Source organism: Protopterus annectens, chromosome 10.part0 (assembly GCF_019279795.1).
Source record: "Protopterus annectens isolate FY-2018-M chromosome 10.part0, PAN1.0, whole genome shotgun sequence".
NCBI classification, from domain to species: Eukaryota; Metazoa; Chordata; order Ceratodontiformes; family Protopteridae; genus Protopterus; species Protopterus annectens.
In genome coordinates, this window is record NC_056744.1 from 1,359,732,059 (window position 1) to 1,359,749,496 (window position 17,438).

General features: G+C 41.2%; 1 protein-coding gene across 1 annotated transcript in view; it reads left to right on the top strand.

The window, feature by feature from the left end:
- Positions 1-17,438, top strand: part of ZFYVE9 (zinc finger FYVE-type containing 9) — a 1,427,803-nt gene that overhangs the window by 919,757 nt on the left and 490,608 nt on the right. The window lies entirely within an intron of this gene.

Below are 17,438 nucleotides of genomic sequence, written 5' to 3' on the forward strand. Positions count from 1 at the left end.
TTCTTTCCTTCTCCAAGCAAGCATTGCCCATTGTTCTCTTCATTGTACAAAGAGCCTGTTGAGTCTGCAGTCTTGCAGCAGGCAACAATACACCTAGCAGCAGATGAGAGGTCTTTGGATTAACAAAGGCTCTGATATTGTCTTTTTCATCCGATTCAACAATTGGGATGTTGGATCTGACCGTGGCGGCTTTTCAAGAGGTTCGATCCGGGGCTGTGACTCCTCCACTAACCTATAATTCCCTCTCGACCCCAGATTACCCTAGACCTCTTTTGCCACTTGAACTTTCAGGAAGCAATAGTCAAAAGCTCTGATATTTATCTTAGAATAAGTTAAAATTTTAACCTTTTTGAATTGCCTTTTTATTGTTTTAAACTTTTTTTCTCAGTTGCTTTCAGAAGCTTTCCAGATTTCTTTAAAAATCCTCTCTTTTCCTTAAAAAACAAACAAGTTAAACTATTAGTGTTTCTGTACTGATTTTTTCTAATACATAAACTATAGTAGCTAATTGTTAAACTGTACTTTTTATTCTGAGTGAGAACTACTTTAGTTTCTCTGCATAGTTCTTGTTGTGACTTTTTGCTACTGTTGTGGTTTGCATCTTTTCAGCATGTTGGACAAGGCTGCTGACTTTAAAAAATGCTCAGCTTGTGGGCATAAGATCCTGCCACAGGACCCTCTGTCCTTGTGCGCCTACCATTTAGGAGTGTCTCATGTAGATACTGACTGTGAAGCATGAACTTCTTTTGGGGCTAGGGCGCTACAAAGCCGCTGTGATAAGCCTGGGTCGTAAGGCCTTATTCCCATCCAGGTGTGGTGTTCAGCCACTCCTGCACCAGAGACATCATCTCCTTCTTCCAAAAAGATGGAGGAAAGCCAAAGTTCCAAGGAGAAGGAAAAAGAAGAGGAGAAGTAAAAGAGCAAGGAACAAAGTAGAGAGAGAGAGAATGAGCAGGAGAGGAGATCAGAAAAAAATAGAAAATGGTCCCTGGAACCATCAGAGCAATTTTTTTTGTCTACAAATCCATCTAGACGCTTAGATCAGGAGGTTTATATGATCAGTTCACAATCACTCCCTCTGCAAATCTCCTTGAAGATGGTAAGTCTGATGACATTTGTGCTGCAGCTGCTTGGTCAACAGTTCATACCTTTGTATTTCACTACAAGTTGGATGTACAGTCCAGATCCCATGCATACTTTGGCTCCACAGTTCTCAGGGGTATCCTTCCTTAAAACCACTTTGGTTTTGGATAGCTTGGGAATGCATCCCAGTTGTTGAATTGTACAGAAAAGAGCAACATTGTATATGAAAGGTATTTTCTTACCGTAGCACTAGAGCTGTATTTTTTTATGTCTAGTTCAGCATCCCTCCCTCCATTGCCATCCTGAATTGTCATTCTTGGAGGTCTGACTGAACAGTCGGACCTGCCCAGGTGCCTTGACTGTTGGACAGCCTTTTATTGCTGTCTTTACTCATGTCTTGTTTGTCAGATAGGGTTGTCATTTTAGCCTCATTTATGTTTTTAGTAGAGAATTTCTGACTGTAAGCAGGCAACCTTGATCCAAGGTAATCTGAGGTCCAGAGTGCATTATGGGTAGGGGAGGAATTGGAGACCTTGATCCAAGCTCTTGGAAAAGTGCCGAGGTTAGATCTGGTTGAATCTGATAACCCAATTGTTGAACCAGACGAAACAAGAAAACATTGATCTATTGTTATGGTTCATAGGTATATACTAGGAATATGACCACCAGGGCCTTTGTAAGCCTAGCTGTGCAATCCATCCCAGTTATGTCCCTGTGTGTCATGGGCATTTATTAGGAGAGAGAATGTTATCAAGTTTCTAGATGTGTGTGTGGGTGGGGGGGGGTATGTTAGTTTGTGCATTACTGTCTGCCTGTGCCTCTATCTGTCAGAGGTATGGGGACCAAACCCTGGGTGAAGTTTTAATTTCTCATCCATTGGTCAAGGTTACACTTAAGTAGTTTTGGGATGGACTCTGCTTCAAAAGGATGTGAAACCTGATCCAGAGTATGGGGATCCTCTGAGACACATTTGGCTTGCCAGCATTTCTTATTTTTGTCACAAGCAAAAATTTAAATCCTTGGATTTTGTGGTTCTGATACTCTTCGTTTTGCAGATGTGCAAAAGGTCCATTAGTGCTGGATTCAAGGATGCCTTGTATGCCGGCCATAGATTACCTTTCAGTAACCTGTAGGAGACAAGAGTATAAAGAAGGCTTTGAAATTATCTTTATAGAGCAATGCATTTATACGCTGGATTCTTCTCGTAAGGAACCTTTTTCGGTATTACAGCTATTTCATATGTCTGCTCAGGAACATGCCAAAGGGGGAATTGTATTCAGTGATGGGTTTGATAAGAGCCAGATAAAGTGGCACTATGACTTCCTTGGACCTGGATGCCATGCAAGTTGGGTGACACAGAATGATTTTCTTACTACCTTGGCCACATGTATTTCAAAGGCCAGATTTCTGTCTACATATATTCGCAGATTACTAACTAAAGGGTCAGCTCTCAGGGGTGTCTTATCGAAGGAGTAAGTAGTCTGGGTGGCCATTTTCCCAAAAGTTACAATAATGCATTTCTTGGCATTGAGTTTTAGTCCTTGACTTTTGCACCAGTCATTTGTCTGTGTTAGAACCTCTTGTAAGATGTTTGGGAGCTATCACAGACTCCCCCCATGACAAGTCTGCAGTCATCAGTGAGCTTGGTCAGCCAAAGGCACCTGACATTAATCTTTACGTCCAAAAAGCACATGCCAATTAGGAGGATTTCACGTAGCCTTGAGTTACCCATGTAGCCTCTTAGTAGTTGTGGCATCACCAGTCCTGACTTTCTGGATTCTGTCTGTGGGCCAGTGGGCAGTGAAGTTATGTAGGGGTTCATGCCCAGTTTGGTGAGTTTGTCAACTATACCAGAGTTTGGTACTGTACTGAATGCCTTATGTACCATTTTCCCCTCATCCATTGCCTTGGTGACCTTCTCAAAGTCCACCAGGTTTAGTAGGCATGACTTTCCCTTGACAATGCCAAATTGGGCTGGGTCCATTGTCTGAAGGTTGATCATTTCCATGATAATTTGTTCCATGGATTTGCATTAATTTAATAATGTAGTCTAATGACTAGTCAGACTAATAGGACTGTAGTTTCTGAGGTAGGTTAATGGTCCATCCTTCTGAAGTGGTATAACCATTGCAGTCCTCCATTCCTGTGATACAAAGCCTGTTTTTAGACTATAGTTTAAAAGTGACTCAAGTGGTCCTGATAGGTCATGTTTCAAGCCATTTAGGAGGCATTCTTGCATAATGTTGAAGGGCTGACTGAGGCTGTGCTTTTGGCCTTAGTGAGTGCTGCAAGGACTTGCTCCCTATTAATAGTTGGGGGGTTATGCTAGTAGGTATTTCATGAGGGGTAGGTGAGGGGGGAGTGGGTGGGTGAAGTTTGAGCTGAATTTGTTTGCCAGGAAATTCATTATGTCGCTCTGCTCAGTGAAGGTGGCACATTTGACCACTAGTTCAGCACACTTGATGCATGCTGCTTTTGAGGTTTCAGACATAGCTGTAGAAGGCCTTTTGGTTGTCTTTAGACTGTGGAACTAGCTTGACCTTATAATTGGCCTTATTGGACTTAATTAGTCCTTTTAGTTTCCTGTTTAGTTGAAAGAGCTTCTGTCATTATGGGATTGATTTTCCTGATTTTTAACCTTGGCATTTTTTCCTTTTATTGTATATCCTATTAGGGTTAGGATTCCACCAGTATGATTTGTTTTTAGAGTATAGCAGCCTCTATACAGCCGTTTACATATTTATACAGGGTCTCTGTGAACAGTTCCGTATTGGTTGCTGTGAACTTGGGGTTAGGAAGGGCATTGAATTTTGACAAACTATCTTTAATGGGATGTAGTTTGATTTGGAATAAATAGTTCCTAACTGTTACAGGGTTTACTTGGGTTACCAAGTTGATTTTTGTTTCGAAGGAGACAACTTTGTGGTCCAGACTTACCAGTACAGATATGACATTTGTAAGGGGAGGGTGCAGCAGCCTTCCATATTAATGAGTACCAGGCCCAGTATGTCTGAACCTCTGGTTTGTGTGTGCACTATCTGGTTAAGGGTATTTGTGTTGATAAAGTCCAGGAATCATTGTGCCTGTGAGTATGAAACAGTGTACGTTTTCCAGTCTATAGAGGGGTAGTTAAAGTTGCCCATGAATAGGATAATTGGTTTAATGGTTAGTGTCTCCAGTAGGTCAGGATGCAAGCTATGAGATTCTAGGGATGTCTAGGGTGACCTGTAGTAAGATATGGTATGGGACTTTATCTCTGGTGATTTGTTCATGGATAGATTCCAGGGCATTGTCCTGTCTAACCAACATAGAGTTATGCTTGTTGCTAGTAGAGATTGAAACTCCCCCAACTTTTGTCCCTGTCTGGGTAGCTGATGGTCCTGATGTGTGGAAGGCACTGAAACCTTGCACTGCTCAAGTACTTTCTGTGGATTTAAAACATGTCTCAGTAAAGGTACGGGTGTCTGTATTCTCTAGATTGTGGAAAGCTTGTCAACTGTGGAGTTCCTTCTTTAGGTTCCTAGCATTGAGCAGTAACACGTTTAGCTATGTCAATAGATTTGTCAATTTGGCATGTCTAATAAAAGGATCTAAGGAGGTGGATAATGTTTTAGTCAGTGTTTGGAAGGCTAGGGGAGTCCAGTATAGACCCATCATTTTCAAACCAATGTAGTTTAACCATGTCCTGTCAGTCTGACAAATATTGAATCCCTTTTAAAAACACCAGAAACTAAGCCAATTATTAAAATCAATCATCATTTATTCATACTGTGGCATCATCCTTGGTGAAAGGTAGAATGCTGCTGAATGCAAGACACATACCTGCCTGCGACACACAAGTAATGTTATGCAAGTACATAACTTTCATTTATATGTTTTTATGGTGTCTTAGAAGTGACATGATTGCTCTTTTATGTTGCATTCATTTGGAAGTGGCATCATTTGTAAAGGTATGAATAGGACTTTTGTCTGATAGTCGATGCTGGCATCAACAGTAGTGTGACATGGTCATAGCAGATGTCTGCTGAGGAGACAAAAATTTACCAAAGTCATCTCCATATACTTGCCAGAGCACAATCCATTATATGAAGTGCCTGGTCTAATTGCAAAATATTTGAATAATCACCATTATTCGACTTTGCTTGCTTCTTTCCATTTCCATGTCCTTTTTGGTGTCGGTGGTTATTTCAAATTTTTATAATAAGAATCAATCCATATTACATAAGTGTGCCTTTCCTGTCTTTCTTGTGCCTGCTTTTCATTTGTTTTAGTTTTCTTACCCTATACTGACTTACAGAACCATGGCGGAGGAGGATCTGGTTTATACATTTTGACTGATTATTGCCGGTTTGATAAATTGTCTGGCTAATCTTTTAAATCTTTCCCTACCAGATTTTTGCAGTATGCCTCAGTAGATAGTAATGGCAAAGATCTGCAATTTGTTTTACATGTTTATTGTTTGCTGAGCAGGATAATGGACTGATTCAAAAGGATGTCCATTCTGTGACATCAAGGAGCAAAAGTGTTAAGAAAAAGTAAGCAGAACAGTTTGCTAATGGAGAAAGACAAGGCATGGTTACGAAGGAATATACAAATGGCAAACATACACTGAGTGGATAGTGTGCAAGCAAAGTTTACAAGGTTTACTGAGATTTTGAAATTACTGCTTACTCAAGTAAGTAATAATTTAGTAACACCATTGTGAATAACTTAAACAATTCTGCAGGTTCTTGTAAGAGCAGTGTTGTTAATGAAACAGAAAATATTCTTAATGCAGCAGTGTAATGCTTCAGGTTTATACTGAGTATTGCGTGTGACCCTGAAAGCCAATGTATAATTCCAGGTGATGGTAAGAGGTACAAGAAGGGATTAAAGATGAGGGTAGTTTGTATTTAGAAATGGAAACAAGTGGAGATGGGCTGTTAGAAAATGTGATGTGAACAGAATTAGATTAAAGTGAAGAAGGAATTTAAGTTAGCCACCAAAGACTACTTTAAAAATCACTGGACCTGCCACTGTACACACCCTCCCCGAACACTACCCACCTCCATAGTACTATGTAACTAACTATTAATACTTAGCCTGAATAACATACATCCTAAGCTTTGTGTAACCACCAAATCTTTACCTTTGCACTACTCATGGAACCACAACTAGCAAACTGTCTAACTTCCAAAGCTTTTTCCTGTACTCTGTTTACTAAACCTTGTATCAACAAATGTATTTAACTGTAGCATATTACTTACTATACTTTTATTGTTATGATCTTTTTGTTTCATAGTATCATTGAAATTGTTACATATTTTTAAATTGTTATAAACTTATAAACTATATGCAACATTTGCTTTGTGTATATTTATCTAGCTTTTCTTCCCGGGCATCCACTGAAAAAGGGCTTTTGCTCAGTCAGACACTCCCGGTCAACAAATGTAAAATAAATTAATTAATAAGTAAATAAGGAAGGCTAAGGTTTGTCAGACAAAGGAGATTTTCAGATGTTATGGATTGTGTGAAACAGGAGCACGAAGATTTATCTTTCAGCATAAGTTTTTGTTTGCAATGGAACTCATTTCTCAAAGTTCCTGATTTCATCCCACAGTTTAGGAGCAAAAATAGAAAAAGCCCAGTCACTAGCAATCACAGAATTTAGTGGCCTGGAGAAAGGAGCACCAGAGTTAGTATGAGATTGAAGATTATATGATATACACTTAGAAGGAAGTAGAAGGGTATGATAATGGAGGATAACTTGGTACCAGTGATTGTAACTTTAGTTCAAGGTGCACTTCCTGTGAACTTAGCTAATGATGGAGAGATCTGTTGTGCTTTAGGAGGTCAGTTGTTAAGGAACTGTATGGAAGCTACTACAGAGGACTAAAGCCCTGACTTGTTAATGAGCTACTACTGTGTCAGTGATATTGTGTTTGAATCTGTTCACATTCATTTGCCTACTGTATGACCTAACAAGTCACTTAACAAGACAGTGCTTTAGGACAAGTGGAAATATTGGCATTTTTCATACTAGTGATTATAACTTTACTTCAAGGTACACTTCTATGAACTTAGCTACTGACAGAGAGATATGTTGTCTTTTAGGAGGTCAGTTCTTAAGGAACTGCATGGCAGTCAGCACAGAGGTCTAAAGCCCTAACTTGTTAATTAACTTGTTGTTAATGAACTGGAGACATCCACCCCAACCTTGGCCCTATCATCTCCAACCCCAATCCTCATAATCAGACTAGAAACCACAACTTCTCCCAAATCACAGCCAGTAGAAAGCCAAGTGACTTTCTTCTACTAAGCCTAAATATTAGAAGTATATCCAACAAAGTCCATGAACTCCATGCCACCATAGACTTGTACTCCCAGATATAGTCATCCTGACAGAAACCTGGCTAAAACCTCACATTACCAGTGAGCAAATCCTCCCTACCGGTTACGGCATACTAAGAGTAGACCAGCTAAACAAGAAAGGAGGCGGTGTAGCTATAATATTTAAACAGCATCTAAACATCCAGATCTTAAAATCATCAGCTCCACAAATAGGCAATGAACAAATAATATATACCAACCTCAAAATAAACCAAAATAAAACCATCAACATAATTAGATGCTACTTTCCACCTGGCCAAAACATCCCTCCACTAGAAAACCTCCTCAGCTGGTCTACCCACCATCTCCCCAAGAAACTATAATTTTCGGTGATTTCAATATTGACTGGCAATCCTGTTCTGGCAGCCATCCAGCCCATCATGTAAACCTTCATGGCTTCACCCAACTAGCCCAGTCACCAACCAGGATAAATAAAAACTCCAACAAGCACACTACCCTGGATTGGATACTAGTCAGTAAGAGCCCCCAGTCATATATAACAGGCTGCTTATCAGATAGCCTCAGTGATCACTCTCCAACATTCCTACTCAAAAAATACCTATACCAAGCTAAACCTGTCATCTACCGTCAAATACGTAAAAAAAAAAAAACTTTAACCAACTCACATTCATCTCATCCATCAAAGAATGTAACTGGCATACTCTAAAGTTACCTCAATCTTGATGACGCAGTTAAATTTTTTAATACTACCTTCCTGAGCATCCTTAATTACCATGCCCCCATAAGACTTTCCAGAACCAAAGCACAACCCTCCCCCTGGCTACAGAAAACCATTAAGTCAGAAATGAAAAACAGGGATAAAGCCTGGGAGCACTGGTGCAAAACCAAAACCCCCTCAACTAGACAGAAATTCCTAGAACTATGCAATAGCGTCAAAAAGCTAATAAAATAGGACAACTTCCAATACTACCAGTCTGCCCTAGCCTCCTCCCAACACAACCCCAAACAATTCTGGTCCACCATAAACTGCATCCTCCACCCAGGTAAAGTCAGTACCCCTCCTCCTAACATCCCTCACTCCTCAGAAAATATTGCTACCTCATTCAACACACACTTCACACAAACCATACTATCACTAGCTAAACACAACCCCCCTCTCCTCCAACCCACGCATTCAACTAGTAATGTCCCCATTGCATTTTCTTTTTCTCCTGTAATTACCTCCAACACAAAAATCTCTTAACTAAACTTAAGCCCACCAAATTAGCAGTAGACAACTTCCCAAGTGAATACCTGCAAATTGCAGCTGATGCTCTGGCCTACCCAGTATCCATCTTGATTAACTGATCTCTATCAGAAACTTACATTCTCACACTGTGGAAAGTATCACATATAATTCCCCTCCACAAAGGCAGCCCCTCCACAGAACTAACCAATTACTGCCCCATAGGTATTCTCTCTCCACTCTCCGAAATACTAGAGAGATGCATTCACTCTCAGGTCTCAGACTACCTCCTTACTAACAACCTCTTTTCTAGTACTCAGCATGGTTTCCGATCAAGACATAGCACCACCACTGCCTTACTCTCCTTTACTAACACTATCCTTCAGCATAAAAACAATGGCTATCTCTCCTCTGCTACTTTCCTAGACCTATCTAAAGCATTTGACATAGTCCCACACATAGAACTCATCTCTGTCCTTAATAACCTGTCCTTCTCTCAGTCAGTCACCAGCTGGTTTCAGAGTTACCTGTCTGACCGCCAACAATCCTTTGTATGGCAGAATGACATATCTCCCCAAATACCTGTCTCTATAGGGGTTCCCCAAGGATCCATCCTTGGACCCCTACTCTTCTCTATTTTCACCAATAATCTAGCCTCTGCCACCAAACATGGCACACTCATAACAATACGCAGATGGCTCAGCCATCATCTGCTCAGCCCAGTCCCTACCCAAACTGCAAAAAGTCACACAGGAAACCTTTTCCTCTGTTGAAACTTGGTCATCCGATGCCCAATTAATACTCAACCCAAACAAAACTAAACTACTCATCTTCCAACCCACCAAACATACTCAAAACAACTCTCACTTTAGCATCACAGCAAAAGACAACACCACTATACACCCAACAGAACACACCAAATTGCTAGGAGTGGAAATAGACAATAAACTAAAATTTGACATTCACATATCCATGACCATAAAAAAAGTCCACAAAAAACTAGGAGCGTTGTACAGAAATAAGCAACTTCTCACCAAAGCAGCAAAGATTTAAGTAGCAAATTCCCACCTTATCTCCACACTACTTTATGCCTCTCCAATATATACCAACGTAAGGCAATGCAATCTAAACAAGCTAGAGACCTGCTACAACAAAATCACCAAATTCGCCACAGGGGCATCCTACCGTAGTCACCACTGTCTCTCACTTGCTGAACTGGGCTGGCTTGAACTCCCTCACCTCCTTCAGTGGTATCAACTCACACTCGCCCACAAACTAGTAAATCATCCACTAAATGTCCCATCCCTCCAGAATCTACTCCAATCCTATCGCACCACCAGACCACTAAGATCCAGCAACAAAAATCACTTGCAGATCACTAAAGCCAATAACTCTGCTGGTGAAGCACTATTCTCTTGCACCATAGCCAAACAACACCCTCCCACCCACAATTACCTCTGTGCCATCATGCACCCACTTCAAAACTTTACTTCCTCCAGTTAATATGTGATGAAAGTGAATGAAGAAGAAGTGAAGTCTGAATTTTCATGATGTTTAGGTGAAGACGTCAGTCATGAAATTTGGAGGAAGTATTGTAGGTGACATGCAAAAAAAATGAGGTTAGACTAGGAACTAGAGGTTAAAGGAACAAATTGATAAGGAGGGTGGTGGTGAGTGGGGGAAACAAGGTAGTGATGAAGTGAGAGAAAGGGATTTGGTAACCAGTCCACTGAACCAGTGATCAAATTCATAGGTGCGTACTAGGCTAATGGCCTTGGAGCCTTTACAAGCCTAGCCCATAGAAGTGCCCTGGCATCGTGCAGCCCGATGTTAGTTCCCACTGCCTCTATCAAGGTGAACCACTGGAGTGATCTCCCGGGTGAACTTTCTATTTCCCATCCACTCATCAAGATTTCTCTTAGAGGGCCAGTGAGGTGCTCTGCTTGATATGTATGGAAGTCTATTCCAGAGCATGGGCAGTGTCTGGGTTATGAACCTGTCCCTCCAACATGTTCTGTTAATTGAGGTTGAGGTCTCTGGAGCATGTGGCGTGGAAGCATTGGAATTTCTTTAGATGTGGCATTTCTAACAGAGCTAGGTCAGACATAGCTTTGTAAGTCAAGCAGGGATCTCCTCTTAGTAGACAATATGAGAAAGAGAATAGCTGGAGTTTTTCGAGCCTGACCATGAACGACATGTGTTTAAGGCCTAGGATCCTCTTCGTGGGGTACTTTTGTGGCCTTTAAAGCTGTTGCATGTGTCTAGTGAGGTACATGCCAAATGGGGCATTATACTCGATGACTGGCCTAATGAGGGAAGAGTAGAGAGAGATGATGACCTCTTTCTTCCTGAATGCAAAACCCTTGGTAATGAGATGTGCCACATAGAAGGACTTTCTGACCACAGTGGCAATGTGGTGGTCGAAGGAGAGGTTGCTGACAACCTGTCTCCCCAGATCTCTTATAATGGCTTCAGTGTTCAGTGGCCTTCCATCAGTGTGGTAATTAGTGGGAACTGAATTTTTCCCAAAGGGGATGACGATACATTTTTTGGCATTAAGCTTAAGGCCATGGTTTTGACACCAGTCATTGGTCTCAGTGAGGCCTTTCTGTAGCATGTCTACATAATTTGGGAATTTAATAATGACTCCCAGCTTGCAGTCATCTGCGAACTTGGTCAGCCAGAGTCCCTCTGTGTTGGCCTGGACTTCTGAGAAGTAGATGCCAAACAGGAGAGGACCCAGGACCTATCCCTGTGGGACTCCACTCATGACTGGTCAGCAGTCTGACTTGGAGCCCATTACTTTCACACTGTGGGTTCTATCTGTGAGCCAGTTTGAAATTCACCTAGTGATATAGGGGTTGATGCCTAGTTTGGTGAGTTTATCAATAATTCCTGAGTGAGGAATGGTATCAGAGGCCTTGGCCAGATCAAGGTAGACTGTATGAACTGCCTTGCCCTCATCCCACAGCTCTGATGACTGACTCAAAGAAGTCAATCAGGTTGACCAGGCATGATCTACCTTTCACAACCAAATTGTGTGAGATCTAGAGTTTGGATATTCCCTATATCCTAATTGGGTCCATGATGATGGGCCATATAGCCTTACATATCAGACTCATCAGGCTAATGGGGTGATAATTCCCAGCTCCCCCTTTATGGAGAGGGATGATTGTAGCAGTGCGCCATTCAGTAGGGACAAAGCCTGAGATGAGGCTGTGATTGAACAAAGCACACAGATGTGGTGCCAGTTCACTTTGTATTTCTTGTAGAACACATCCAGGGATATTGTTGGGTCCCATGAATGCTGTATTCTTGGCCTTGGACAATGCAGCTTTAACCTGTGCTGCAGTAATGCTGGGTGCCTGGCATTCCTCCGGTATTGTGATTGGTCCTTTGGGGGGGGGGGTAAAGTTGGCATTGAATCTGTCAGCCAGTATGTTGGCAGTATCTGTTGGCTCAGTATAGGAGGTCCCATTGTGCAGTAACTCAGAGCAAACTTGGGTATTGTCGTGGAGATTTTTGATATAACTATAGAAGGCTTTATGGTTGTTTTTAGTGTCTGCCGCAATTCTGCCTTCATAGCTGGCTTTAGAGGTTTTGATTAGGGATCTCAACTTTTTGTTGAGGCTAATAAGGGAGTTTTTCCAGTCTTAGGACTTCACCTTTTTCTGCAATAGTTTCTTCCTTCTGTTCTAGAGTTTAATGCCAGGGTACCACCAGATTGGCTTTCTTTTTTTTGGAGGAGAGCGTCTTGGTTCTGTTGGGTATGGCTAGTTCCATGCATTTATGTCCGTGTTCGTACAGTGCATTGGTGTATGATTCGGCAATATGCATCTATTTTCCATTGACGTGGGTGCTGTGAAGTTAGGCACCTCTGTTTTTAGGAGCCCAAAGTCCGCTTTGGAGAAGTTTTTCATGGTGGTTACCTTTGCAGGGGGTGTGGGTGAGATGTTGATTTCCATGGTGATTAGTTTGTGGTCGGATCTAACCAAGGAGGAGTTGACTATTGGTGTAGAGCAATGGTTGCTCATGTTAGTAATAACCAGGTCATGGATGTTGCTTCCTCTAGTGGGAGTAAGAATGAGCTGCTACAGGGCATTGGAACTGATGAATTTCAGGAAGCGCTGGGCCAGTGTATTGGTGCATGAGTAGTTTTCCCATTTGATGGAGGGGTAGTTGAAGTCACCTAGTATGAGCACCTAGTATGAGTGTGTTGAGTTGGACCCTAATAGTTTCCAGAGTGCTTCAGAATGTGGAGTGAGAGTCTTTGGACATGGTTGGGGAACTATAGCAGGTTAGGACCTGAATCGCCATCTTACCCAGTATTAGTTGTACCCGAAGTATCTCAGATGCATTATGCTGGGCTACTAGTCTGGAGGTGTATACATCCTTTATGAATATGGTGACAACCATCGCCTTTGGAGCTTCGGTCCATGTTCTGAGGACAAAAGGTGTGGAATGAGTTATAGCCTGGTAGCACAGGGGTGCTTTCTGCTGCTTTAAACCAGGTCTCTGTTAAAGCACAATGTCGATGTTCTCCATTTTGAGGAGTGCTTCGAGGAAGTGCATCTTGAGATTTAGACTTCTAGCGTTGAGCAGCATGATCCTCAGATTGCAATTATTTATAGCTGTTACGGTGGTAATTTGGTCTTTGAAACATCGCCTATAAAAGGCACTATAGGGGTGGCAAGAGCCTTAGCCAGTATCAGGAAACCCAGGGGTGACAGATGCAGGCCATCTCTGGCAAAGCATAGAGGTCTATCGGTCATGTCATCCCAAGCAGACAGATACTGGATCCCCTTAAAATGACACCAGAAACTTAGCCACTTGATGAAGTTAATAATTTTCTGCTTGTATTGCTGTATCATTCTGGACAATGGTAGGATGCTGCTAAGGGCTAGCATCATACCTGCCTGGGCCACATAATCCAAGAGCTCCTCCATGTTTCTTTTCATGTAGTCCAGGGAGGTGCATCTCAGGTCATTCACGCCCACATGGACAGTGACAGAGTCATACTTGTACTTGTTGTGGAATGACCTGAGTGCATGTGTTATGTGTCGGATTCTGGCACCTGATAACTGACTGTTACCTTCTTATTATTCAACCTAGTGAGTGGGACATCAGTGTGCTTCACTATCGAGTCACCTGTGATTAGTGTATTGAGCAAGCTGTTTTGCCTTAGGGGCTTAGGTTCAGGGGCACACTGTGTAGGTGAGCTATGTGTATTGGGGTTTGTGCTGTCTTGTGGTAGAGTGCATTTCTGCCTTGGAGGTCTCTGCTGTTTGGGTAGATTTCTATTGAATGCCTCCGCAAAGGTGGGTTTGTGTTTTTATGTGAGATTTGTGATGATGGATGTTCTAGGGGGCTAAGTGTTGCATGTGGTGTGGCGCAGGTGTTGACCTTCTCCTCTTGACCAGCTATTCTGGTCTTGGTATGAGAGTGCATGGTTTCCAGTTTGGATATATAAGTGCATCTCTCACAAGTCTGAGTGTTGGGAGGTAAGAGGAGAGGGGTTTCTGTGTACATGAGATAGTTGCTACATGGCCTCAGAATGCCCAAGTTCACCAGGTTAATATAATGCACAGGGAACTGACCTTTAGACATGCAGGAGGGGTGGTAATTATTACTAAGTACTGCAACTGTTTTCTTATATATTCCTTTTACAGGAAAAATATCACTCAAGGTGTCTGAGTCTGTATAGAGCACTGCCAAACACTTAAGGGGAAACTAATACATAGACCCTGAAAATTTATGGATGAAGTATTTAGGCAGATATTCTGAAGTCAGAAAGAAATCAAGCAGTACTTAGTGAAAAATAAAGAATTAGCTTGTCAAGAATCATGAAAAGAGAGGAGTCGTGTTATTGGCTACTGCCTGGCTACTACTAATGCGGGCCTCGGCACAGCTTCACTCTGTTGGTATACAGTACTCCTTTGCTTCTTCTCTCACCAGAAGCAAAATGTTAGCACCAGTTCCAAGAAGAGAAGCATGCTACATCCTGTTTATTGATCCACAATCTTATCCCAGATGATGCAAGGGTCTGCAGGCTTGTAGCCTTTTTCTGGTAGATGCCTCGAATAGCAACCAGACCAATCAGGTACGTTAAGCACAGGCACAAACTCTCCAAACAAAAAGAGTCAGGAATCAATGCAACCTGCTCCTACTCTCACCAGGATCAGAATATAGGCACAGATTCCAAGCTGTAACCTATAAACCAGCTATTAAGCCTTCTGGCGATCAGCAGTCTCCAGGAAGTAATGTAACTGCACTCCTTCTCTCACCAGGAGAAAACAGAAGCACTAATCCCAAGATGACTACTGAGACCAAATTGTGGGCTCTCCAATAACTGGTGGTCTTGCAGTAGATGCCTAAAGGTAAGATGAAAAAAATGGTTTATCTTAAACACTGCAGTGTGCTCTAGAAGAGATAGATGTGAAAGTTGGTAACTTAAGTTTTACCTGTCTAAAAAGTTAAGTTTTAATGGAGAGTCAATATTTTTTAAAACAGCAAAATAGCTTGAAAGGGGGTTGTCACTTTTGTAGTCTGGTACTACAGAATACAGTAGTATGGCCAATAAATTTAAATAGTTGAAGGGAAGTGATTTCACGAAATGATAATTTTGTGCTTACACCAGCCAGTAAAAGCAGAGAGGAAGTTACATATATAGTCAAATTAACATAAGGGGCAGGCAAGTAGAAAAACAGTGGTGTTTAAGAACACAACAGTAACCGGGTGGGAGGATGGGAAACATTCTGTTTGACTCACAACAGACAGAGTTGTGGTCTCTTTCAAGTTTTAGTATGCAGTTAAAAACAGAATACAAGTAAAACACAGTGTAAAGAAAACAAATCACAGTATACAGAACAGAAAAAGGCAATAAAGTAATACAAAATACAACAAATAAAAAGCAAACTAACCTTTCCCTCACAGCAAACTGTAGAAGAGTCTGGGTGAGCCTTTCCGGTAAATCTCTGAATTGTTTTATTTTACCCCTTAAATAGAAGTTTTAGTTTTTAGCTCCACCCCTCAGTTCACAGATGATTAACCTTAACTGACCACTTCGAACTTATGTGTGACTCCTTAACTGACCTGCTCTAATTTCTGTCTGACTCACAAGATACAGAATTGTGGTCTCTTTTCAAGTTTTAATATGCAGTTAAAAGCAGAATACAAGTAAAACTCAGTGTAAAGAGAACATATCACAGTATACAAAATAGAAAAAGGCAGTCAAGTAATACAAAATGCAACAAATAAAAAGCAAACTAACCCTTCCCCTCACAGCAAACTGTACGAGTCTGGGTGAGCCTTTCCAGTAAAGCTCTGAAATGTTTTATTTTACCCCTTAAATAGAAGGTTTAGTTCCTAGCTCCAACCCCTCAGATCACATGATTAACCTTAACTGACATCTTCTAACTTATGTGTGACTCCTTAAGTGACCTGTTCTAATTTCTGTCTCACTCATAGAGACAGAGTTGTGGTCTCTTTTCAAGTTTTAATATGTAGTTAAAAAGAGAATACAAGTAAAACATAGTGTAAAGAAAAGAAATCACAATATACAAAATAGAAAAAGGCAATAAAGTAGTACAAAATACAACAAATAAAAAGCAAACTCACCTTTCCCTCACTGCAAACTGTAACAGAGTCTCAGTGAGGCTTTCCAGTAAAGCTCTGAAATGTTTTATTTTACCCCTTAAATAGAAGATTTAGTTCCTAGGTCCACCCCCTCAATTCACAGATGATTAGCCCTAACTGACCTCTTCTAACTTATGTGTAACTCCATACTTTACCTGTTCTATTTTCTGTCCGACTCACAAGAGACAGAGTTGTGGTCTCTTTTCAAGTTTTAATATGCAGTTAAAAGCAAAATACAAGTAAAACACAGTGTTAAGAAAACAAATCACAGTATACAAAATAGAAAAAGGCAATAAAGTAATACAAAATACAACAAATAGAAATAAAACTAACCATGCTAAGTTGTCTATCTCGCCTTCATTCTTGCTGGTTGGGATCGGAGCCGATCCTCGGCTCCGACTCAGCCATCTTCAATAGCTTGAGAGCTGTTTACTGGCTCGAGGCTATCCCTTATCCCATAATGCCTAGCGATAGCTACCCAGATCTCGTTTGCTGCTTCAGCTGAGAGGTGTCATTTTTCTGGCTCAGGCTTGTATAGAGTTTTTTGTGTAACTTTTTCACTAGAATTTAACTTTTCTAGTATTTTATTATTAGCGATAGTTTTGTTTCTGTGATAGATAATTGATTAGTTTATAGTATCCCTCTTTTTTGTAGAACTCGTTTAACTTAGAGAGTTCTCCCCCACCACTCCCCCCTACCTTCTTGTCAGGTTAGCCGTTTAAGTTAGAGGCTTTCCTTCTGCTTTTTTTTTATAGGCTAACCGTTTAAATTAGAGGATTTCCTATTATCTAAAAAAAAAAAAAAAAAAAAACTTTAGCTATAGTCTTTCTAGTAGGTGTGTTTTTGTAGACTGCATATTGCTTATTGTTATTGTTGTTATAATTAGTTTTCTTTCTACTGTTAAGAATGTCAATGGAATCCAAGGTTTCTGGGTTCAAGAAGTGTGACTCATGCTGTCAGAAAATGTCTCTGACAGATGGGCACACTTCTTGCATCTATAGTTTAGGCACTGTGCACCTGCAGGACTCTTGTTCTATTTGCCATGCCTTTAGTCCAAGAGGCCCTGCAGGAGTGTAAGAATAAGCTGATTCTTAGGGGTCTTTTAAAACCCCAGGATTCACCGGCCAAGAGCTTGCAGCCAGTGAAATCCCCTAAATCCACTAAG